This window comes from Sminthopsis crassicaudata, chromosome 1, assembly GCF_048593235.1.
Source record: "Sminthopsis crassicaudata isolate SCR6 chromosome 1, ASM4859323v1, whole genome shotgun sequence".
Classification (NCBI taxonomy): domain Eukaryota; kingdom Metazoa; phylum Chordata; class Mammalia; order Dasyuromorphia; family Dasyuridae; genus Sminthopsis; species Sminthopsis crassicaudata.
The window spans coordinates 750,757,036-750,782,531 of record NC_133617.1 but is presented as its reverse complement, the minus strand read 5'-3'; the positions used below and the strand labels follow the sequence as shown (position 1 = coordinate 750,782,531).

General features: G+C 45.5%; 1 protein-coding gene across 3 annotated transcripts in view; it reads right to left on the bottom strand.

The window, feature by feature from the left end:
- The window catches only part of SUGCT (succinyl-CoA:glutarate-CoA transferase), a 579,062-nt gene that overhangs the window by 435,831 nt on the left and 117,735 nt on the right, over positions 1 to 25,496 (bottom strand). The window lies entirely within an intron of this gene.

Genomic DNA, 25,496 nt, shown 5'->3' with positions numbered 1-25,496 from the left:
TAAAGGTTTGAACAAAGTGCATAAGTACCTTGTAAGAATCCTAACACCTAGATTCTTGTATTAGCTCTGAGGGGTCGGTTCAATAGCTGACCAAGCTGCCCCAGCTAAGCTGCAAGATTTGGGGTCAGTCCCTTGATTTTGTGAGACCTCGTTAAGCAGACAGACAGCCAAGTGGCTGAAGCTCTATGGATGCATAGTCTGTACGATGTACGACAGATCATAAAAGGCGTAATCATATCAGCAAAGCAGTATTGCTGTGGGTTTCCTCCCATGTGCTGCTCTACAGTACTTAGATGCTATCAAGACGTGCTTGCTAAAACAAAATTCAATCCGGCCCATTGTGTGCTCATCTTAACACTCAATCTCAACCGGGTTGCTTTATATTCACGGGCCTCAGTTTATTCATCTGTAAAATGAGAGGGTCAACACTAGTCAATCTCTAAATTCTCTCCAATCACTTTATATTCACGGGCCTCAGTTTATTCATCTGTAAAATGAGAGGGTCAGCACTAGTCAATCTCTAAATTCTCTCCAATCACTTTATATTCATAGGCCTCAGTTTATTCATCTGTAAAATGAGAGGGTCAGCACTAGTCAATGTTTAAGTTCTTTCCAATCACTTTATATTCACGGGCCTCAGTTTATTCATCTGTAAAATGAGAGGGTCAGCACTAGTCAATCTCTAAATTCTCTCCAATCACTTTATATTCATGGGCCTCAGTTTATTCATCTGTAAAATGAGAGGGTCAGCACTAGTCAATCTCTAAATTCTCTCCAATCACTTTATATTCATGGGCCTCAGTTTATTCATCTGTAAAATGAGAGGGTCAGCACTAGTCAATCTCTAAATTCTCTCCAATCACTTTATATTCACGGGCCTCAGTTTATTCATCTGTAAAATGAGAGGGTCAGCACTAGTCAATCTCTAAATTCTCTCCAATCACTTTATATTCATGGGCCTCAGTTTATTCATCTGTAAAATGAGAGGGTCAGCACTAGTCAATCTCTAAATTCTCTCCAATCACTTTATATTTACAGGCCTCAGTTTATTCATCTGTAAAATGAGGGGGTCAACACTAGTCAATCTCAAGTTCTCTTCGAAATCTAAATATGTGCTCGTACAATTTACCCACAAATGGAGGAAAACCTTTTTTTTTTTGTTTGTTTTGCAAGCATCCAAATTCTAAAGCTTCGGGAAAACATTTGTGAGATCAGTGCCATGTAAGGACAGTGGACCATGATGGCTTAATGGCAGCATTACTCATCCCTTTCAGTAATTTGCCCACAAAAACCAAAAGAACAAACACTCCAAATTTCAGGCAGAAAATTACAGAGCCAGGTTACCGTCGTAGAACATTTTCCCACGAGCCACCATGAAAACATTGTTTTCTGGAGACTTACATGAAGAGTTTCACGGCCCCCTTTACCATTACTGAAAACCTCAGCAAAGACTTAATGAATGAAATGGTCACGGATTTTGTAGAGTAGTGGGGAGGGCGTGAGGGGGGGTCGGCATGAATGTTACTTGTGTGTGTCCAGAGTCTCCGTAAGGAACAAAAATGAGAAGAAGAAACCGCTTTGTTGATGTATTCTACGGCATTGCACAGGGGACACCAACCCGCCTTCCCAGTCACATCAAAGGCAGCTCTTTGCCACATCTGGCTTTTGTAGTAAGGGAGTAATATAAGGAAGGAGGAGGCCAATATTTCTCCATACAAATCATAACACTCTAAAATGCCACCATGCTCTTCTTTAGAGAACAATTATTAAAATCAAATTACTGCCCAGGCTGCATGAATTAGGGCTAGGAGTTGCTCTCCTCCCACCCAGAAACAGTAAACCGACCACGAGGAGCCACCCCCCTACTGAAGTTAAAGGCTCTCTGGAATTGGACATACTATTCAAAATGGGATTGTTAATAATTGCATTAATTCGTGATTACCAAGAGCTCCCTTCTTTATGGAGCTTTGTCAATGATCAAAGTCCATCGCACACATACAACAGTCCCATGAGCTGGATGGTGGGAGAACCAAAGATTGGGAGGGGAAGCGGCTTGGCCGGGGTGCACACCTTGACCCCAGGGGCCTCCCTCTTTCCATGATGTCACCCCGCTTTCCTGGAATACATAATCCCTGGCCACCAAAACACTCCAATCCAGCCAAGTAGGTCTCTTCATTGTTCCCCACTCGACATCCTTTCATCTTCATGTCTTGAAGAGGCCACAAGCTTAGAATAGAACCCAACATCAGACGTGTCACAGAATCCCAAGCTTCTCCAACATGAAAGCTTTGGGACCCTCTCCGCCCACTCAGTTCTTCGGGCTCTATCCCTCCCCCAAACCTCTTCCATTAGCAATAAAGACATAGTATCCTAACAGTAGAATGTAAGATTCTCAAGGTCAAGACTCTGATTTTTGTCTTTCCCAGCACTGACCACCCTGCCTGACACAGAGTAGGTGCTTGATGACTATTTGTTGAATTTAATTGAATTTCAATTTCGAAGTGGAAATCTATTGTGAATGGTAGGACGCCAGGACCCCAGTATTAAAGCTGGAGAGAATTCAGAAACCTTCTATATGGAGAAAATTAAGTCCAAAAAATAATAAAATAGTTTGCCTGGAGTCATTCTAGCAAGGGGCAGAGATGGAATTTGAACTTGGGTCTGGGGTCTTTGCTCTCTTTTGAGCATTACAAATAACCCACAGCTCACTGCTTTGAGAGGCAGCTCTCATGGTTAGGAAAGTCTTCCATGATGTTGACCTGAAATCTGCATCCCTATAAACTCCATCCCTTAGTCCCCATTCCGATGTATTGAGTAACGAGTAACCCAGAATCCTCTTTGTTTCTATTCCATGGATAACCAATCCTTCAACTTTTTGAAGAACTCTATTATTCTTGCCACCCTTCTCAGCACCATCCCCACACACAGACCAACTCCTGTCTTCTGATTGAATATCCCCTGTTTTTTCAACCAGTATCTAATACCATGGCTTCCGGACTTATTCAGATTACAGGGCCATAGCATTGAAGGGTGCAGAGCTGACTTGGACCTGAGGTACCAATCTGTTCATTTTATAGACCAGAAAGTTTCAGGAAAGATAGCAAGGGACACAGATTACACCTGTCTAGAATCTTTCCAGCATCGGAATAAGCCCTACGTATAAGGGCTTGTACCCTCCCAACTTAGCCTTTGAGATCCCCACACCTTGACCCACGTTGATCCTTGAGTTTGCATCAGCCTCTGGCAGTAGTCATAGTTCTTCCTCATTCCCATCTTTCCTGTCTCCTTTCTCTAATGTGACTAGAAGCAACCAGTCATCCATTCTTAAAATGGAGCCATATCTGTGACCAAAAGGGGGCAAGGAGGGAACAGAAGAGAAAACCCTAGGTTTGCCCTAAATCACCAGCTGTCTCATAAGACTTTGAGTCTTTGGACTTAAGCCAATTCTTTCCTGTGGCCTCCCTCCGTAACAAATAGGGAGACTCGTATGGTTTAAAAAACTGGTCTTAAAGGAATGAAAGTCTCTCAGGCAAGAAATTCTGAAGACATAAATGTAGAAGATTCTAAAGAGAAAAAAAAAAAAGGGAGGTTGGTGTAAAAAGACTCATGTGAACGCATAAGAATTGTGTATCTACCTTCACTTAAAAAAGAAATCTATAAAGTGGATTTCCAAGTCATGTGAGTAACAAAATAGTGAACTAGAAATTTTCTCTGATCCCCCAAATCTCTCCTATCTCTCAAAAATAGAAACCATGGGCCAAAGATGAAACAATGTGTGCTGTTTCCACGATCTAGCACACCCAGAACCCAAGGAAAGTTCAAAACAAAACCAAACCCAGGAAGTGACTATAACCAACACTGAGATGGTTCCAGAAAAACCTGGGAAGTAATATAGAGTGAAGTGATTGGAACCAAGAGATATTGTTCCCCTCACCCAGCATCCTTTCTTTCATCTTCATCTCTTGAAGAGGCCACGAGCTTAGAATAGAACCCATCCCCATATGGCATAGTATAACTATGTCAATTGTGAAAATCTTAGCTTCTTTAATCAGTATAATGATCCAAGATAGTTCTGAAGGACCCCTGATGAAAAACGCTCCAAACTAGAGATAACTGATGAACACAGTACATATTGTAATCTAATTTTTCCAATATTTAATATTAATATTTAAATATTACTAATATATAAATATGTTTTGCATAATTTCACGTAGAATTGATACCATATTACTTGCCTTTTTGATGAAAAGGGCAGGGGCTAAAGAAAAGGGAGAATAATAATGCTAAAAATAAATTATTAAAAATTTCTAATTAATGTTTAAAAGATCATAATCTCCTTGAAGGCAGAAACTATTTTTTGCCTTTTTTTTTGTATTCTCAGTACTTAGCAAAAGACCTAACACACAGTAAGCATGTCATAGAAGGTTATTATTGATTGATTGATTGGTCCAGATAGCATGGGAAACAATTTATAACTATGGTCAAAAAGCTTTTAAATTGTGAATACTCTTTTACCCAGAAACACCACTACTAGCTTTCTGCCCCACATAGATTAAAAAAAGAAGGAAAGGATTATGAATATGAATATGAATAGCAACTCTTTTGTAGCAGCAAAGACCTAAAAACTGAGTCAACTGATGAATGACTAAATAAGTTATGGTATCTAATGTGACAATACTCTTAGGTTGTCAGAAGTAATGTTAGTTTTAGGAAAACCTTAAAAGACTTGCACAAACAGCTGCAGAGTTAAGTGAGAAGAACCAGGAGAATAATTTGTAGAATTACAGCAATATGGGAAAGTCAAACAACTTTGAAAGACTTTGGAACATTGAACTACACGATGACCAGCTGGAATTCCGAGCCGGAAAAGTCAATGCTGTTGGAGTACAGATTAAGGTATGTATATTTTTTTTTTATATAATCGATTCCAGAATTTGTTTTACTTTGCTGAAAATGTTTGTAACAGGATTTTGTTTTTCTTGCCTTCTCGATGAAGGGGGAAAGTAGATTTCATTTTTTTAATTAATTTAAAATGAAATACTGGACCACCTGAAATCATGAACCACAATCAATTCTTTTTCTTTTTCTTTTTCTTTTTTTTTTTTTATTTTTTTTTTTGAGGCTGGGGTTAAGTGACTTGCCCAGGGTCCCACAGCTAGGAAATGTTAAGTGTCTGAGACCAGATAGAGATCTCATTTCAAAAAAATCTCAAAATTTCCCAGATCTCTTAGACCAGAGGGCAAAGGGAAAATAGGGAGAAACTATCAGTCACCTCCTGAAAGAAATCCCACCCAAAAACTCCATCTAACATAGTAAAAATCCACAGCTCCCAAATAAATAAAAAAGGGACTATATGCAATCAGAAACAAAGAATTTCAATACCAAGGAGCCATAATCAGGGCTACATAAGATTTAGCTGCCACACTACTATAAAGGATGAGAGAGCTTAAAACGTGATGTCCTGGAAGGCAAATGGCACAGAGGAACGAGCAAGGACAACTTATCCAGTAAACATGACCATAATCTTATTGGGGGTGGGGAAAGGGGGGATCTTTAATGAAACGTGGACTTCCCAGATGAAATGATGATGAACTGATCAGAGCCAAGTACAAATTTGTAATGCAAACACAGGAGTCAAGAGAAAACATTGAAAAAATGATGGACTTGAGTAAGCAATCACAGAGGACTAACCGAGGATGAACTGTTTACATTCTACTATGGGGAGATGATATATGAATCCCCTCAAAACCCGATCATCATCAGGGCTCGTTGAAGTGGGGGGGTCCTAATTAGACAGAGGGCTTGGGAGTGGTTTATTTTGATGATCTTAAAAGAAGGAAAGGGAGGGAGAAAGGAATATGATGGCCATGGGGGGAAAGAGGAGAGGAAGGATGGGGGAAATCATATCACATCATTTGGGTTGGAAGGCAGAAGACTATGTAAATGAGGAGGAAGGGTGTGGGAGGGAAGGGATGGAAGCGGTGATACTTGAACCTTGATTTTATCAGAACCAGTCAAAGGAGGGAAGAATAAGTACAGTTGGGTATAGAAATATGTTCCACCCAGCAGGGAAATAGGAGGGAAAGGGGAGAAAGGAGGGGAGAATGCAAGGAAGAGGAGATCTAGGGAGGGATTAGTCCCAAACAAAACAAACTACAGACTATAACCACAGAGAGAAGAGCAGGAAGAGGGGTTTAAAGGCTAAGAACCTGTGATTGGGCTCTGGGCGAGGGAAAGAGCAGAGAGCCAGGGAGCAAAAGCAGATGGCATCAGAACCAAGAGCTTGGGCTCGAGTACCCTTCCTCTCACTGGTCTCCTCACCACCAAGAGGAGCCAGGCTGAAGAACGCTCCTGACCTGAGAGATGCCCGACGCCCAATGTAATTGAGACATTTATTTTTTGGACATGGCCAAGGCAGAATTTGTTTTGCTTCGTTATATATGTTTGTGGCAAGAGTTTGGGAATGGTTTTTCCCCCTCTTTTGATGGATGGATACAATGAGTAGAAAGCATAGAAAATAGCTTTTGTTCATTTGGGGGGAAAATTAAATTAAGGGTCTTTTATGCAAAAAAAAAAAAAAAAAAAAAAAAACAGTTGCCCAGAGAGAGGACTGTGGGGACTGAGTATGGATCACAACATAGAATTTTCACTTTTTTGTTATTATTTACTTGTATTTTGTTTTCTTTCTCATTTTTTTTTCTTTTTTTGATCTGATTTTTTTTGTGCAGCATAATTGTGGAAATATGTAGAGAGGAATTATACATGTTTAGCATATATTGGATTACTTGCCCTCTAGGGGAGGAGGTGGGGAGAAAGAAGGGAGGGGGGAAAATTTGACCACAAGGTTTGGTAAGGGTGAATGCTGAAAACTGTCTATCCATATGTTTTGACAATAAAAAGCTTTAATAAACTTGAAAAAAAAATACTGGTGGCTTCAAGGGACCACAAATTTAGTCTGAGTCAACAGTCAGGCTAGCTTAACCCAGGCTCAGTGACCAGAGTAAGGGAAGTCAGGGGATTGTCCAGGAATGGGCTAAAGTAAACCTCTTAATTTTACAAAAGCGGACATGGAGTTTTAGATTCCTTATTTATTTTGATCCTGGAGAGTCTTCTCCCCAGGACCAAATGGACTAAGTGGGTCAAGGACAAGAGTCACATAGGGAGGGGGAGGGAATGGATGAATTGAGGAGATTCTTGAAGTAATCAAGAATTTGAAGATACTTGAGTGGCAACTTGGGACAATAAGCAATAACAACCATGATAGTTCATAGTAATAGCTGTATCTTACAGAGTGCTTTGAGGTTGGCAAAGCCTGATTTTATCCTCACAACGACCTCCATCTTACAAATAAGGAAATCAAAGTTCACATAGGTTAAATGACTTGTCTGTAGTTATATGGCAATGAAGCACTAGAGGTAAGATTAGAATCCAGATCCTCTTGGCTCCAGGCAAGTCATCCTTACACTATATTGCATTACGCTATCCCTTGTGGTCTGGCCATTTTTGGAGTCGTGTCTGACCCTCCATAATTTCATATGGGCCATTTCTTGGCCCAGGTACTGGAATGGCTTGCCATTTCCTTCTCTGGCTCATTTTACAAATGAAGAAACTGAGGCAAACAGAGTTGAGTGATTTACCATAGGCACACAGCCAGTTAAGCATCTGAGTCCAGATTTGAAGGAAGACTCATCTTCCTAATACAAAGTCCAGCTGCGGAGCCGCCGAGCCTCCAAGCTGCTACACTAACCATACTAGCACGTGAGTACATTGTACCGGGTTTCATTTCTTTATACCAGGAACCGTTTCATCAGCCAGCCCTGGGGGCTGAGTGCTTAATAACCACTTGGGTAAGGATTGCTTCTGGATCATCAGGCTGCTATGAGCAGCTGTTTTAGAAATCCCAGAAATGTGGGGAACTAAAGCATCACCAAGTTACATAATACAATGGATGAGAAAGAGGAGTGCAATGTCACTGAAGGAGAGCACTGATTTCCAACCTAAAGATTCGGAGTTTTACCGTGATTTGATACCAAGGTAAACTCGTTTTAGTGATGATGCTCAATTTGTATGTATTTTTCATCTGCAGAAATTGTAAAACTTTCCCACAAATTTCTCTGCACCCCATCATTGACTCACATCACTTGAAATTGAGACACCTTGTCAAAACGTCCAAAAATACTTTCCAAATGTGAGCCGGTATCAACAGATCATGAGTCACTCACAGATCAAACCTCCTCTCTCTCTTTTGCGTCTAATACCGCCTTGGGGCTCTGCTGGCACTCAACTGCCATCCACACCAAGGACATTGATAAATATATCGCTGTGGGCAGAATGCAGCCTCCCAGGAGCCAGATGTGCTGCTAAGCTCAATGCAATGATTTCATCACATCTGGGTATCCGAATGCATCCTGTCCTTAGCGGAACATATTCTCCCACTGACACTTGCAGCCTCGAAAGATCCAGCTTTTCAGAGAGACCTTCAAATTTGGAAGGGACCTCAAAGGTCTAGTCCAACTGATACCAATCATACTTATACTAATCATTTATTCTTTCAACAACCATTTCTTACACACATATGTGAAGTATATGTGTATATGTGTGAAACACAAGACGAACAAAATAAGAGAAATCATCCCAAATATTCATATAAATTGTTTGTATCTGACCCATGGCAGAGCATTCCGAGCTCATGTGGTTGGATCAGGACCGTCAGATGTATGAAAACATTCTAACATTCTAACATAACGATGCCATTTTGGTCCTCTTTGAGAACAAAGGACCACAATAGGCCAACCAACCATAAATATGTATTTTTTGTATGTGTATGGGGGTAAATGCCTTCAAGGAGCATGCAATCTATGGGGAAAGTAATACAGAAAACCAAATTCAAAGTAATTTCCAGAGAAAGGGCACTGGGGAAGGAGGGGAAGGGATGAAGAAGAATCAGGCTACAAGAGAAGAAATCTCATCTACAGTATTCTCCAAACTCATACAGGTCATATCTGAGATGGTATCTCCAAATGTTTTTCTTTCTTTCTCTTCTTCCTTCCTTTCTTTTCTTTTCTTTTCTTTTCTTTTCTTTTCTTTTCTTTTCTTTTCTTTCTTTCTTTCTTTCTTTCTTTCTTTCTTTCTTTCTTTCTTTCTTTCTTTCTTTCTTTCTTTCTTTCTTTCTTTCTTTCTTTCTTTCTTTCTTCCTTCCTTCCTTCCTTCCTTCCTTCCTTCCTTCCTTCCTTCCTTCCTTCCTTCCTTCCTTCCTTCCTTCCTTTCTTTCTTTCTTTCTTTCTTTCTTCCTTCCTTCCTTTCTTTCTTTCTTTCTTCCTTCCTTCCTTCCTTTCTTCCTTTCTTTCTTTCTTCCTTTCTTCCTTCCTTTCTTTCTTTCTTTTTTTCTTTCTTTTCTTTCTTTTCTTTCTTCCTTCCTTCCTTTCTTCCTTTCTTCCTTTCTTTCCTTCCTTTCCTTCTTCCTTTTTCTTTCTTTCTTTCTTTCTTTCTTCCTTTCTTTCTTTTTCTTTCTCTTTCTTTCTTTGCTGAGGCAATTGGGATTAAGTGACTTGCCCAGGATCAGCTAGTTGGTACAGTGGATAGCACACCAGCCCTGAAGTCAGGAGGACTTTATTTCAAACCTAGCCTCAGATACTTAACAATTCCTAGCTGTGTGACCCCAGATCTTACTCATATGAACTATTACTGAGCCCCCACCACCCTCAGAGACAAATACAGTTGAATTTCTTCACACATATACACACACACACACTCACACTATCTTTATTCCTACTGAATTTCATCTTCTTAGATTCAGCCCATCATTCTAGCCTGTCAGAATCTTTTTATATCCCAATGGCACCATCTAACAGATTCATGATTCCCCCCCAGCTACGTGCCATCAGCAAGTTTGGTTACCAGGCCATCAGCGGCTTCCCCCAAGCTGGTGCTTCTCGCCCTGCCAGTCTTAGACCTTCCAAGCCCAGAAGTTAATAACAGAAGTCAGAGAATTCTATGCCCACCAAGGAGCGTCACCTTAATCTTTATTTAGCACCATCAAAATATGCAGCATGAATAGCAGGCTTTGTGTTAACAGCTTTCTATGACTGATGCTTCATTTGTGCCTGATTAGGAAAAGAAGAAAAAAGTTCCAGCCTCGTGGAATGAAATGCAGCTTCTTCCCCTGGTGGATTTGTGGGTACCTATTCGTTCTGAGCCCCCAGATTTGTCAGAGGAAACAGTGAAGTTCTTGATGTGCTTTCCTATCACGTATGCTTAGGAAAATTGATTTCTTTTCCCATTTGTCCCATTGAATTAAAAATACAAAACGAGCTAGATATGGACCCCAACTGGCAGGGACCAGGCTGTAAAGAACTAGAAAAGCAAAGTTGAGGAAACCGTATTTTATCCTGGAGGCAATGGAGAACAGAAAGATGATGTGGTCAGAAATGGGTTTTAAGAAAAGAATTTGACAGTTGATTGAAGGATGGATTGGAGGGGCAGAGATTGGCATCCAGGAGACCCAACCAAAGATGAAGACCACTGAAGAAATATCCCAGGGCAGAGGGCAGGAGGACATAACTGAGGTAATCGTTAGGCAAGTATAAGAGGAAGGAAACCAGAAAGGATGAATTGGAAAGGGAATGAAGAAGTAAACCCGGATGCTATTTTTTTTTTCTGAAGCAATCAAGGTTAAGTGACTTGCCCAGGGTCACACAGTTAGGAAGTGTTAAGTGTCTATGGTCATATTTGAACTCAAGTCCTCCTGAATTCAGGCTTATGCTCTATCCACTGCACCACCTAGCTGCCCCGGATGCTGTTCTTTGTGATGACCCAGGCTAGCTGGTTGTGATCACAGCTTCCCTTTCTGAATGCTCAGAAACCTTCCTTTTAATTATTCATTCTAGAACCTTGATATAAAATGAAGTCAAACTCTCTGGCTTACAGTATAACAAATATGCCTCCTTTTCCTTCTAAATTTACTTAATGGTTACAAATGAAATTGTATGGTACTTCTGAGGCATAAGGTTTATAATATAAACAACTAGGTACGACCATGTTCCATTAAACTAGACTTTTAAAACCCTCTACAATTATGTGGAAAGCCACATTGTAAAACAACTGTTGTTTCTAAATTCGTTCCATTTTCTTTAGCAAATTAATAAGGAAACAAAATGTAATCGCCTTAAATATTACCTTAAACCAAATCTTTTCATAGACTGGCAATGTTAGGTTTTTCTGCCACGCTATCCTTTTATATTTTTCATGAACAAAACCTCTTACTTAACTAAAAATAACTTATAAATCACAACTATATCCATGCCCTAGGGCAACTAGGGGCACCATGGGCCACTAAGGGGCATGGATCACCGGATCAGAAGTCAGGAAGGCCTTGAGTTCGAATTTGACAGAAGTCCGATGAAACTGATGGATCCCTGCTCAAAATGATTTTTTAAATAAACAGGATAAAAATACAGAGGAAGGGGTATTTTTCCCTATCCAAATTCCCTATCGGATTATGAATTCTTATTCTATGTCTCTCCAAGCAGCTCAGGAAGCTGAAGGAAAAATAATTATGCTCTTTACTATCCCAGTTCTTTCCTGATCAGAGGGTCTGCTTAGGGAAATGTTTTCCCTTTACAAAGGACTAATCCGTCTTGCATCAAGTCGATCTAAGCCAGAGCATCACGGAAAGCTAAATCTGGATTCACTCCCATGACTCGGGGCTGCCCCTGAAAAAGCAAAACCTGTTGCTCTGGGTGGAACTGAGTAGGGGGGCAAGCTATCATGACCCCATTTCAAATAACCAGAATGTGAAATGGCATTGATTGTAATTACTACCTCTCTAATAGTTGAGCAGGCAGACTCCTTACAAGATCCAGGGAGATTTCATGAAAAAAGACGGATCAGAGAGATGTTCAGAACAAAGGAAAAAAAGTTTAAGACAAAGAAAGGGAGGTTGGGGATGGAGGAAGGAAGGAGAACAGGAAGGTCCATTCCAGATATAAAAAAAAAGATGAGAAAAAAGGTTCAGATAAGGCAAGATGGAGAGAGGGGGTCAAGTTGCCTCTTCCAGGAAGCCAGAGCTTTATTATGGAAGTCTAGGCAAAAGGTGATGAAATCCTGAAGTTATAAGAGATGAAAGGAGGACTAGAGAGCAAAACAAAGAGGTCTCAAATAGAGAGCCTGGAACAGAAGAGGGAGGGAAGAAGGAAAACATCCAGAGTTCTCCGGATCATTGATGGAAGGCAAGCCCTTGGGCCAATTCCCTGACTTCATAGAAAAGAAAGATGGAGGAGGAGGAAGGGGGAGGGGGTGGGTGTAAGTGGAGGGAAAGAATGGTCCAGTGCCTTCCTTCAAGGTCACCCTTTCCACTGTGCCAGACTGACTGTAGCCAAAGGGAAAGGAGGCTTGGTAAGGCAAGTGGGAGAGATGAGGAAGTGGAGGGGCAGATCTGGGGAGTAAACAGACATTCTGAGCTTTAAATGACAATGGAAGGTCCAACTGTCCAACAGGCCATTTCTTCACACAGATGTCCACATGTACCTACGGGGAGGAAAGGAAGCTGGCTTTTCCTAAGCACTTCACAAATATTCACTCATCAATCCTTCCAACAAGTCGGGGAGGTCTTCATTATCATTATCCCCATTTTACTGCTGAGGAAACTAAGGCAGTCCGTGGATAACTGACCTGCCCATACCCAGCTCCTAAGTGTTGACTGGAGCTCAGGTCTTCCTGACTCCCAGATGCTTGTGGATGATACCAGGGAAAGTGATGGGGGAGATAAGACGATGGAGTTATCTGCAAGGATGTAACAACTCCAGTTATAAACATGAAGGAGATCACCAATGGGAGAAGAAAAAGAGGTCTTGGGAAGCAGCCACATTTAGGGAATAGGAGGAAAGGGAGCAAACTACAAAAGTGGGTGGTCTCCAGAAATTTTCTAGATCAGCTTGCTAAGCTTCAAGCCAGCCATGATTAAAAACAAAATAATGGTCCCTGTGAACCTTAGTCACAATTGTCGATATTTCCTAAATAACTCATTTATAAAGGGAGTTCCTTCTTGCTGCCTACAGAGAAGATTTCCCAAACAGTAATGCACGCTCATTTACACTTGTGAGCCCACTGGACCTGACTCGTCCCCTCCAGACACAAGCAAACCTAGCTGCTCCTCAGACACACTTTCGAGAAGAAAATCAAGTTTTCTTGTAAATTTGTCTGAATTTCATTTTGGCCAAATCCTCCCTCTCCCTCTCTTCCCCAATTTGCAAATGATTCTCTTTTTCAAAGGCTTATGGGGAAGCAAGGGTAACAACCCTAAATATCTTCACTGATAATTAAGGGGTGGGGGGGGAAGTGGGCTTTCTTTTGGTAGAACTTCACTTCAAAGCAAATATTGTGATTTTTTTCCAACAGAGAAATAAATCCATAATGGTAACAGATACACACTTCCCTGGAATTACTAGGCCAAAGCTGCCCATTTAAGGGGTCTTATAAGAACTACTGTCAGAATGTGAAAAGTTCAAAGAAGCCTGAGCTATTTGAGCAGTCATGGTAAAGATGACAAATCCTGATGGAATGGGGCCTGGGGAGAGAGAAGAAAAGAAAAGGGGGAGGGGGAGGAGAGCCACGCTATGGAAGAGGGAGAACTCAACTGTGATTTCCATGCATTGCTTTCCAAGGCCTTCCAAACACTAATTAATTAAAGATGGAAGGACTGGGATCCCTGATACATTCAGCGGGTAGAATTCCAGATGACTAATGATACAATGACAGGAAGATACAGACACCTGACAGATGACTTTCCAAAGACGGCCTCCTGATTCTATTACTGGGCTCAGAAGAAAACAGGAAGAACAACAGAAAAAATGAAACTTGAGGGGGGGGGGGAAAAAAAACTTAGAAAAAAACTCTTTGACCAGTAAGCCATGGAAAAAAAAAATTAAATTAAGAAATAAAAAAAATAAAAACACCCAATGCTGGCTTTCATTTGAAATATACCTTTCATTGCCATGGTTTCTTTTAATCTGAGTGCACAGTGAGCTCTCCAAAATATCCTATTTTTAAACACATATACAAACGCCCCCAAGCAAATAATTACTTTTCCTGTTTACTTAAAGGAATTACAAAGGATTTCCTGCCAACATGATTTTCAAATTAGAGTGGGGGGTGGGGGGGAGCAGGATCTGATGATTCCTTGTTTCCCCTGCCTCAGGAAATGGAACTGATTTTGCTTTTTATACTCATTTTAAATATTAATAAAACGCTGAGCGCTGGTCTGTGGGACTAAGGTGGGGGGGAGGATGAGGATGCAAAGGAAAACAAAGCTGAAACAAGAATTTAATCAAATATGGTGTCTTCCCCAAGTCATCTGTTTGATGATTCTCGAGGGCCCAACGGGATCTCTTTGCAATCTTTTTGACCAGTGTCTGAAAGCCTGGCAAGTCCCCAAACCCGCTCCGTTAGTAGTCGCTGAAGGGAAAGACACAATAGCATAAAGCGAATTTGCCGTCTCCATCCTTCGGAATTCCTTGTAGGAATTTTAAGTACGCAGGAAATCCCACCCTGCCTTAAGTGTGAAGAACAGCTGGGTTCCAGAGCAGGAGCCCGGCTTTCCTGATGGGCCTAACGCACCCTTCCCCGGCTGCCTCACCTGGCCTGGCTCTTGGCCACACTTGTACAGGCCAGCTGGGGGACACAAATCTGGGCTCCGAAGGAAAACTATCCACAATCCTGCTCGCTCCCTGGGCCAATAAACCTCTTGGCAGAAAACAAGTCGCTATCCATTTGCACGGTCTATTTGTAGGTTCCTAGTCCGCATCCATTTACTGAGGGCCCAGGCAAGACAAACAGCAAATAAATAGCTTTTAAGAGAAAAGTTCAGGAAGTCCCGTGTCAAAGCGCTATCTCCCTTTCTGATCTCGCTGCCTCTAATTGAAGAAAATTGGCGGCCCACTTAAAGAAGTCTCTGTTTCAGGTTGATTCATTATGGGACATCTCTTCCAGCCTTCCTGCCTCCAGGCTGTGTCCCCTCTCTAATTTATTCTGTTTCCCCCCCCCCCCACTCTCAAAGACAGACCTTCCCCGGGTCACTTCTCTGCTCAAGAAGGAACAAATGAAAAAAAAAAAAAAAAAAAAAGTATCAGGCCCATAGTTTGTGCCAGGCAGACAAAGCAGCTGAGGACAAGATCCATGAGGATGGACGGGTGGATCCCATGGAAAAATGAAATACCTCTGCCCCATTTGGAGGAGCCTCTTGGGGATACACCCAATATGGCGGCCAGGAGGCAGAGAGCTGAGGTAGAGGGGGTCAGCCGGTATGACCCTTCCAGAAACAATGATAAAATCCATTGGTTACGGTGCCCAGAGTCAGCCTTGGGAGGAAGAGGGAGACTTCCACTCTGGCAGAGCCAACAAAGCCCAGAGCGAATGATAAAAGGGGCAGGTGTGGTCCGGGCTACCAACACAGAGCAGTCCAGCTGAGTCCGTAGCCATTCATTCAGCAGTCAATAACAATAACACTTATAGGACACTCACAAGTGCCAGGCACTTTGCAAATATTACCTCATTTGATCTTCACACAACCCTGAGGAGGGGCTGGTATCCTCCCCATTTTTATGGTTAAGGAAACAGGGGTTAAATAACTTGTCCAAGGTCACCCTGGGCTGGCTTTTAACTCCCCAGTTGCAGACCGGGTGCTCTGCCTACCGAGCCACCCAGTTGCTTCCATAATACAGTTAAAGGGCTGGCATTCCAGGCCAAAGTGGGCGACGGACAGGGAGAAGACCTCATCTAGAGAGTGGAAGAAACAGGCTCTGAATGCTAATCACCAAAGCCCACCTCAAGGCTTTCAAGGCCTTCCATGGCGTGATTATCCCACTCACACATTTAATCCTGTCTATGACGGGCGGTGGGAAGGGGGGGCTGCTGGTGATGACATTCAGAATTCTTTGGACATGATAAAGCCCTTTCCTTATTGGAAGGCCTTGGCTGCTTATTAAATTTCTTATGAAATATATTTGTATACATCCCAGGTTATTAGAAATGGCACCGATATTATTGATCACCACTTTTTAGTGAGCTGGAGGCCATAGAATCACCAAGTCTGCCTCTGAAGGCCGACCGAGCTCGGCGCCAGCCCTTCCTGCCTGGCTGACTCTCTGCAAACCACTTCGCTGCCCTGACCTTTAGTCCCTAAAATGAGGACTAAAACCAGGAGCTAACTCTGGTCTGGTGACCGCCTCCACAGAGAAGGGGAAGGGGCGTTCTAGAGCTGGGAAGTTCCGGGCTTCCCAGAATGCTTAGAAAACTCACCTGGTGCTCCCTCTCCCTAAATGTATTCAGAGTGGATGTGCTTCAAACGCTCCTCTGCCAGCACCAGCACTTTCTAACATATGGTTCGTTTTGTGTTTTGCTTATTGATCTTTAAAATAAAATGTTAAGATTTCCATTTATCAGTGGATAGAGTGCTGGCCCTGAAGTCAGGAGGACCTGAGTTCAAATCCAGCCTCAAATTCTTAACACTTTCCAACTGTATGACTCTGGGCAAGTCACTTAACCCTAATAGCCTCAGCAAAAGATAAAATAAAATAAAGCAAAGATTTCCCTTTATCATTAGGTAAAATGATGTTCTACAACTGGAAAAGCAAATGGTCTCCAGCTTGCCATGCAGGGAGGGCCATCCAGACCCCCTGACTCAGGCCTTAGCAGGCTGGGTTTTCAGCTTTACCCGGGGCACCTTACACGGGTCTGGACTTTTTCCCCCACAATCTGGCAGTAAAGGGGCCTTTCTTCACTGGGGGCCAGTGAGATTCCTGGCCTCCAACCTCCTTATGGGGAGGCACTAAAGCACAGAGATGTCCCCACTTGTACTATCAGTTCTGACCCTATACTTGCCAAGAAGCTGGTGCATAGAGCACTGGGCCTGCAGGCAGGAAAACCTGCATTCAAATCCAGCTTCAGACATTTATTATCTGCGTGATCCTGGATAAGTCACTTACCGTGTTTACCTTAATTCTTGGCCAAGAAAACTCCCCCAGAAGGTACAGTCCACATGTCCCACCTGAGCAAGTTCAAACCAATGCTTGACCTGGGCCATCCTGCCTCCAAGGCCGCTGCTCTGCCCACCGGACCACACCATTGGCCTTTCTCTGTCCCTTCAAAGTCTACTTGGGGAAGCCTTGCAGCAGCCCCCTGCCTCTGTCTAGATGGAAAAGTCCCAGTAATTGAACCCATGGACCAAGCAGGTAGCTCATTCCTAGAGCCTTAGTGATCGGGGTCAAGGCCCGAGCTTTCAGGATAGGCCCGTTGGGTGGGCCGGCGGCCAGTGTCCAGCCTGTTTACACGAGGGAATATGTCACCTAGGGGTCCAGAATGCAATACCCTCTGCTTGACGATGAGCCTCCTCCCGGCTCCATCGCTGTGCGGAGCAAATGCAGACTATATATGAAAATTCTCCTTGTATCAGATCTCTAACCATCGGCTGTGACCTAGAGACAAAAAAGAAAAACGGGATCCAAGGCCTCTGGCCCAGTGCACGGAGCCTCTTGTCTGTATAAAGCAGGACTTTCAGAGACAAGGGTGAACTCCTCCATGAAAGAAGGAAATCAGCCATTGGAGGGCAGTTCCAGGGCCTAAGCGTGGGATGCCGGGGTCTGGAATCCCATTTGCCGCCCCATCCCGGAGATCCACTTGGCAAGTCCCAGAAGCTCTCCATTTCTGGGGCAGTGGTCAGTGTCAATGACAGAACTGGGGCCCCATCCACAGAGGGAAGGGTTTTTCATACCAGGAGTTCATGTCCATGAAATTATAGATGCAAATGAGAACTCACCTGTCATCTCCCCTCCCAGAAAGTGAGCCCCTAGACAGTTCGTTTGTCCCAGTACCCCCAGCACCTCTTCCGGGGCCGGCGCCCAACATGACTGGGCCTATGATTTTACTAATGGGGGAACCTCAGCCACTCTCTCCCCCAAGGAAGACCATAGTTTACATATAGTAACAGAGCCTTGCCCACGGTCACTGGGACTCTCTCTAGCTGATCCTGGGTGGGCTTTGTCCAGTGGTTTGTATCCCACCTTCCTCATTAGAACAGGAGCTCTTTGAAGGCAGGAATTGGTTGTTTTTTTCCTTTCTTTAAACCCCCAAGGCTTAGCACCGAGCTGGGCACATAGTAGCTGTTTAATAAATCCTTGTTGACTTGATAGGTAGACTCAAATAATGAACCCGATATAAGATAAAATTGAAAAGGAATCAAAGTAAAACCTTATACATGGATTAAAAGAAAGCCATTTCACAAGTAAACAAGTTCCTTGCCTGAAAAAGATCTCGAGTTCTGAGTGGACTGCAAATAAACTGAGAAATGCCCGAACTACTATTACTATTGCTATAATTGATTATTGTATTATCTATTTTAAAAGGCTGTGAAATAGGAAGCTTTTTAAAATGTCTTTTGCCATGGAGATCATCCTCCTCACTCAATAATCTTTAGTGGCTCCCAATTACCTTTAGAGGCAAATAGAAGTTGCTTGCTCAGCGTTTCAAGTTCTTCCCAGTGGGGCCCTTTCCTACCTTCCCATGAATTCTGCAGGGACAATGGCCTCCGCACACATGGGCTGCCCGCCACACTCTTCTAGGCTGGACCCTGGTCTCCCAAGCTAATGCGTGGCCCTCAGGCCTGGCTTTCTCCAAGGCTCTCCAAACTCCACCTCTTACCACAGGGTCCTCCTCCCCCCCCTCCCGAGATCATCTTCCACTGGCTCTATATGGACCAATTGATTGATTTTCCCAGTTAGCACGCAGACTCCCTGAAATCAGAATTTAGCACATGCCGGGCACCTGAAAAATACTTGTTGGTTGATTCCCTAGATTCTAATTCTGGCTCTGTCCCTTACATCCTGTGTGAACTTGGGTAAAACCCTGGACTCAATGGCTTCTGAGGTTCCACCCCACTCTCAATCTACATGGTGCTGATCCCTCGGGTCTCCCATTGATAAGAGCCAAGTGCAGTCAGCACTCCAGATTCTCCCTCTGGGGTCAGAGGGCCCTGGACTTGGGATCTTTTCCTCCTCTGGACAAGCTTCCTCCCATCCCTCACTTGGCCAGGATCCTGGGAGTTCTCTCTCATCCTCTCAACTTGGAGCAACCTCCAGGCTTCCCCTGTGCGGGCATTTTTTCCCACCCCAGCTTTTTTTGTCTAACTTATACCTTCATTTTCTCTTTCCTAAAATGGAGTAACTTCAGGGTAGGGTTTTTTCCTTTTCTCACCACAGGAATCTCGAGCTTAATGACTCTGATTGCTCTTCCATGACTCATGGAGGCCCCTGCCCACAGCTAGGGACCAAGCCCAGCACACTTTCCTTATTGGTTCAAATGTTCTTTGTTCTAGGAAGCAGACAGTTGGAAGAGCCAAAGCTCGACCCTCCCATCTCACCTCGATGAGGTATTTGCCAGCCTGCATGAAAAATGCCCATTCCAAATGCCATGGCTAGCTTTCCACCTCCCTCAACCTCATTCGATCTTTCTAACTTTTCTCTTAATTCTACGTATGTGTTATGCTTTTTTAATTCGATTCGTCAACATTGACTAATTCGTATCAGTGGAGAAGGATAAAAAATAAAAAGGAAACAGTCTCTTCCCTCAAGAAGCTTACACTCTATCAGAGTGGGCGTGGAAGTGGGGAAAAACTCATCAAACATGACTAGACAGGGCACTGACCTGAAACCAGGAAGACCTCAGATAGTTATTATTATAGCGATGTGAGCCTGGGTAAGTCCCTTTATCTCTCAGCCTCAGTTTCCTCATCCGGAGGGATCATAACAACACCCACCTCACAGGGTTCTTTTCAAGAAAGTGAAAAGCCTTAATAATAATAAATATTATCTATATTTTATATATTATATTATTTATATATTATTATATCATGTTATAATATTATATTATATATATATGTATTTATGTATATATATTTACATACATATTTATATGTATATTAATAAATAATAATAAACCTTAAAGCTCTACATAAATGTTAGTTATTATTAATATTATTTTTAAACCAGTGATCGATGATCAGGGCTTAGTGCATGCAATCATATGCAATCATGGGCATTAGGGAAAACTTGATAGCGACCTGGCAGAAACAAGGTATAGACTAATATCTCGCACCATACACCCCAAGTCAATCTCTAAACGATGTAGAACTTTGACATAAAGGATGAAATCAACAAATTAGAGAAACAAGGAAGAAATTAATTCTCGGATCCATGTTTGCGGTCTAACACGTGAGAGAGAAAAATCACAGGAGATACATTGGAAAGTTTTAGTTATATAAAATTTAAAAGTTTTGCACAACAAAACCAGTGCAGCTAAAACTAAAGGAAGATAGACGACGGGGGAGGAGGAGAATCCTTGCACAAAATTTCCCTGTAAAAGATCTGGTTTTTATAATTTATAAGGATCTGGTTTAAATTTATAAGAGGAGGAACTATTTCGATTGATAAACAGTCAAAAGTCTAGGAAAAGGCAGTTTTCTAAGGAAGAAATCCAAACTATCTATAGTCATATGGTTAAAAAAAAAAAAAAAAAAAGAGGGGGTAAGGGAGAAAAATGCTCCAAATCACTAATAATTAGAGGATTGCAAATTAAAACAACTGTGAAGTTCAACTCCTCACGCAGCACATCGGCAAAGTTGGGGAAAGAAAACTGGAGGGCTGTGGGAAAACAGGCACGTTAATGCAACGATGGTGGATCATGAACTGGTCCAGCTCTTCTGGAAAGAATTTGAAACTCCACCCAAAGAGTTACTCAACTTGCCTGCCCTTTAACCTAGTAAAGTCGAGAGGAAGACTATGCTAGGAACTGGAGGCGCTACCTGAGCTGGGTCTTGGAGGATGCTGGTCTTCTAAGAAGGGGGTGGAGGTGGTGCTCTCATGAGGGGATCCCCTATTTTCCTCAGACACACCCCCAATTCTCTCCTGAGGACTCCCCTGGGTCCTCACACACACTCACTCACTCTCTCATGAAGGGGAGCGCGCTGAGGGCTGAGCCCACCTGATCCCACCACCTTGAAGACCACGCTGCCATTCTGGTGATTCCCATTTCCCGACCCCAGGTCCCTGGACTCCGGATGCCTCGAGGATCTGGCTCCACGGTGAAGAATCCGGAGGAATCACTCCAGCCCGGCCTCCTTGCAGAGCCAGAAACAAACCAAAAACTATGAATATTCCAACGGTGATTATTACAGAGAAATTCTCCGCTGGAGAATCAAGGAGCCACAAAGGGAAGGAGGGCCAGCGGGCACCCCTGCACCCCGAGTGGGTTCCCTGGCGACCCGGCTCCGAACCCTGGCACTGCCGTTCAGCTCCTGGGCAACGTTGGACAGGCAACTGATGAGAGACGTCAGGGCGGTTCCCATGGCGGCTCATGGACGTAACCCCATTACGGGCCATGGGCCATGGAGCCCGAACTACCATGAGGTCAGAGCTTTAGAGCCTCAGAGGGGAGTCTGAGCCTTGTGACTCCAAATCCATAAGACGAGGGGCTTGGAGGCTAATAATAAACTCCAAAGGCCCTTCCTGGTCTAGACCCTGTGATGTGATGGCAAATGATGATAATTATAACAATGATGAAGGTGCTGAGGATGGATCCATAGGTAGCAAAGGTCTGCAAAGTGTCTTACAAATATTATTCCATTTGACGGCCGCCATAAGTGTGGGAGGTGGGTGCTCCCCTGTTTAACGGGGAGGGTCTGAGGCAAACACCGGTGCACGCTGTATGACTGGCCCGGCTCACACAGCCAGGAGGCGCGAGGCAGGATTTAGGCGCGGTTTTTCCCGACTCTGGGCCCGGCCCTCTAACCACTGCACCCCCGGCGGTCTCCGTCTTGGCTCTTGGACTAGCTGTGACCTTGGCTCTCAGCTGCTCCCTACAAGATGAGGGAGCTGGGACGCGGCCCCTCCAGCTCTAAGCCACCCACAGGAGCCCAGGGTGCGGGCAGGACTGGCACCCAGCTCCCCCCACCCAAACCCAGGTCCTTGCAGGACGTGGCCCCTCCGAGGTGATGGAAAGCGTTCCACTCGGAAGGACCCGGAGATCCTGTTTAAAAGCCAAGGAGAACGTTGCAGCTTTTGGCTGATAAAGATCCAGAACGATGAAGTGGAGGACGGTCTTTTGTGTGAGGAACGGGAGTATTCATGCAGCCAGGTCAGTGAGAGGAGCCCATGACCGAGGGGCGGCGGCGAGAGCCGGGCCCCAAGCTGGCCTGGTGGCTCGGCAGCCCGGGTCCGGCCGGGCTGAGTGGGGGGACGCACCCACAGGACAGAGCGGGGAAGAGGGGGCCCCGAGGACCAAGCCCCGACAAGGCAGACGGCACCGCCGGGACGGCACCGCCGGGACGGCACCGCCAGGATGGCACCGCCGGGACCGCCCGGCCTTCCTTCCCTCTCCCGGACGCACAGAATCACCAGCCCCTGGGGCAGGCGGGACCCAGTCCTGCCCGAATTAGAATCTGCTCCGGGAACCTCGGGCCACATTTGCCACGAGCCCTCCCTGCGGTGCCTCGTCCATCCCACCCATATCGCGGTCGTCCGGACTTGTCTGTGTGTCCCTCCCGGCTGACTCAGGCCTTCCTTGTACCCACAGGGCCTGACACATAGTGGGTGCTTCACAAATATATGATGCCTGACTAACAGAGTCTGAGGATACAAAGACAAAAACCCCAAAGCCCTTGGGAAACCGGCCAAAAATACATGGAAGAGGGGCCGCCAGGGGGCGCAGTGGAGAGAGCCCCAGCCCTGAAGTCAGGAGGACCCGAGTTCAAGTCCTACCTCAGACACTCAACACTTCCTGGCTGCGGGACCCTGGGCAAGTCACTTAACCCCGATGGCCCCAGCCAATAAATAAGTAAAAAAGTGAATGAATGCATGAATAAACAAATAAATAAAGGGAAGATCCCCTCTGGGGGGAGGAGGTGCTAGAGGTTCCTCGGTTGTATGTCGGCCCCCCAGCACTATCGGCCAGGAGCACATCCCCTCCTCCCGCCTGGACGTCCCCTCGCGAGGACCAAGGTCCGTTACCATGGCAGCTCACCTCCTCTGGGTGCCCTCCCCTCCCCCTCCCCAGAGGCTCCAGCGTCCTAGTAATTCTCGGCAAGGCAGCTATTCCTCAGCCTGGGCCCAGTGACCCCGAACCGGGCCAGACTTCCTTAACCGCCCCCAAAAGGGGAGGACGTGAGCTCGGCCTTCCACAAGATCAAAGCTGCCCTGAGCAAATTCAAACAAACCGGACGGCTGTGGCGGCCGCGAATTAGATCAACCGTCTCTGTCCCCTCCCCCTCCGCGGCCTCCCTTTCCCTGCCCCCCCAGCTCAGAAAAAGGCCACTTTCTTCCTGGAATCCTCTCCTTATTAATAAGATGGAATGAAAGAGGGAAAATGGCAACAAACTTTTGTCTGAAAAAAAAATCCAAAATGGAAATAAACTCTCCAGCTCCAGAATTCCGCCCGTTTCCTTGAGCGGCTCCGCTTCGTGGCGCCCACCCGGGTCCGGGACTCACTCAGCTCACAGCCTGCCCCCTCCCCCACCCACGGGAACAGCAGAGCCCTGGAAGGGGGGGGGAGGGGGGGTCCTCGGACTGCGGCTGCCGCACCTCTTCGGCCCCTTCAGTGCCGGGACCCCCGGGAAGAGCTGATCAGATTTCTTCTGGAAATAAATGTGACCTCTGCCCCCCTCCCCCCACAAAGTAATCCTTCAAACATCCCCGATCCAAAAGATACATGGAGAATGGGCGCTCTCTCTCCTTCCATCTCCTCTTTCTCTCTTTTCCTTTCTTTCTCTGTCTCTCTGTCTCTATCTTCTCTTCCTGTCTCTGTCTCTGTGTGTGTGTCTCTGTCTATCTTTCTCTCTATATATATATATATCTCTGTGTGACTGTCTCTTGTTTCTGTCTCTGTCTTTCTTTGTGTACCTCTCTCTCTCCTTCTCTGTGTGTCTCTGTCTCTCTGTCTCTATCTCTGTCTCTGTGTCTCTGTCTCTATCTCTCCCTCTCTGTCTCTCTGTCTCTCTCTGTCTCTATCTCTCTGTCTGTCTCTGTCTCTCTGTCTCTCTCTCTGTCTCTCTCTGTCTCTGTCTCTGTCTGTCTCTCTATCTCTATTTCTCCCTCTCTGTCTCTGACTGTCTCTGTCTGTCTCTGTCTCTCTCTGTCTCTCTCTCTCTGTCTCTGTCTGTCTCTGTCTGTTTCTGTCTCTCTCGGTCTCTCTGTCTCTCTATCTCTATCTCTCCCTCTCTGTCTCTGTCTGTCTCTGCCTGTCTCTGTCTGTCTGTCTCTCTCTATCTCTGTCTCTCTGCATACCCATCCCCCCACACACACACATCCGCGTCCCTGTATACGCTGTGGAGACGCTGTGCATTGTGGGACAAGCAGGAGGGCCGAAGCGCGGCCCGGACCGGCTCCGTCTCCTTCCTGGCTCTCCCCGGAGCTCCGTCGGGACACGGGTTTAAGGGCCTGGCTCCGCCTGACAGGCCGGACTTGGCCGCTTGCTGCGATCAGCCGCAGTGAAGGGCCCTGCGCAGCCGCGGCCTCGGGTTTGCTTTTAAGCTAATGAAAGCGCTCTCAATGACAATCGGCCTGGAGCAGAGCGCGGCCCGTTTCGGGATTACAAGAGTGACATCTAGCGGCCACGCTCCCGAACAGCAGCCCTTGGGCTTCCCCCAGAGGCAGGGCCCGGATGGGCCTTTTCAGGCAGGTGCGGAGCCCAGGCTCCCGGGCCCCTGGGGAAGGAGGGGCCCCGGGCCGTCTCTCAGGGCGCCCCCTGCGGCCGGCAGGGGGACCCCTGGGCTCCATCTGACTCTTGCCTTGACTCCAGTTTCAGGGCTCTATAAACTTTGTGCCCATCGGCAAGTTTCTAGTCCGAGGCCTCAGTTTCCCTCTCTGTAAAATTGAGAAATGGCCGCCGGCTCCAGCTCCAACCTGGTCCCCGGAGGGTTTGGGCAGTCCGGGGAGATGGCTCCCCCCCAATGTGCTTCCTCCGGCCCCACTCCCACCCCGGAGTCGGGCTTCTGCGTGAGGAGGAGGAAGTAAGTTTCACAAGGGCCGCAGGTTGAAATAGCCCCGCGCCAAACTGCTCGGGGGCGATCCCCCCCCCATCACTGGGATCTCCCCTCTCTCGGGGTCCCCCTGCTGGCAGACAGTGAGAGGCCAGGCCCCTTCTGTACCGTCACGTGACAGGAGGGCAACCAACCAAGAGGCCGTCCCAGAGAACCAAGTGGCCAGTGAGAGGCCAGAGAAGTGGCCCGGTCCCTGCTGAGGGCAGCCGAACCTCACTCAGGGCGTCGCAGGCCTCGCCCCCCATTTCACCCTTTAACGATTCCCCACCAACAACTAACTGTGTCAGGCTGGGAATTAGAGTTTTTAAAAGCTGAATAAAAAGGGCCGCTAGGGGGCGCGGTGGAGAGAGCCCCAGCCCTGGCGTCAGGAGGACCGAGTTCTAATGTGGTCTCTGACACTTAACCCTCCTGGGGGTGA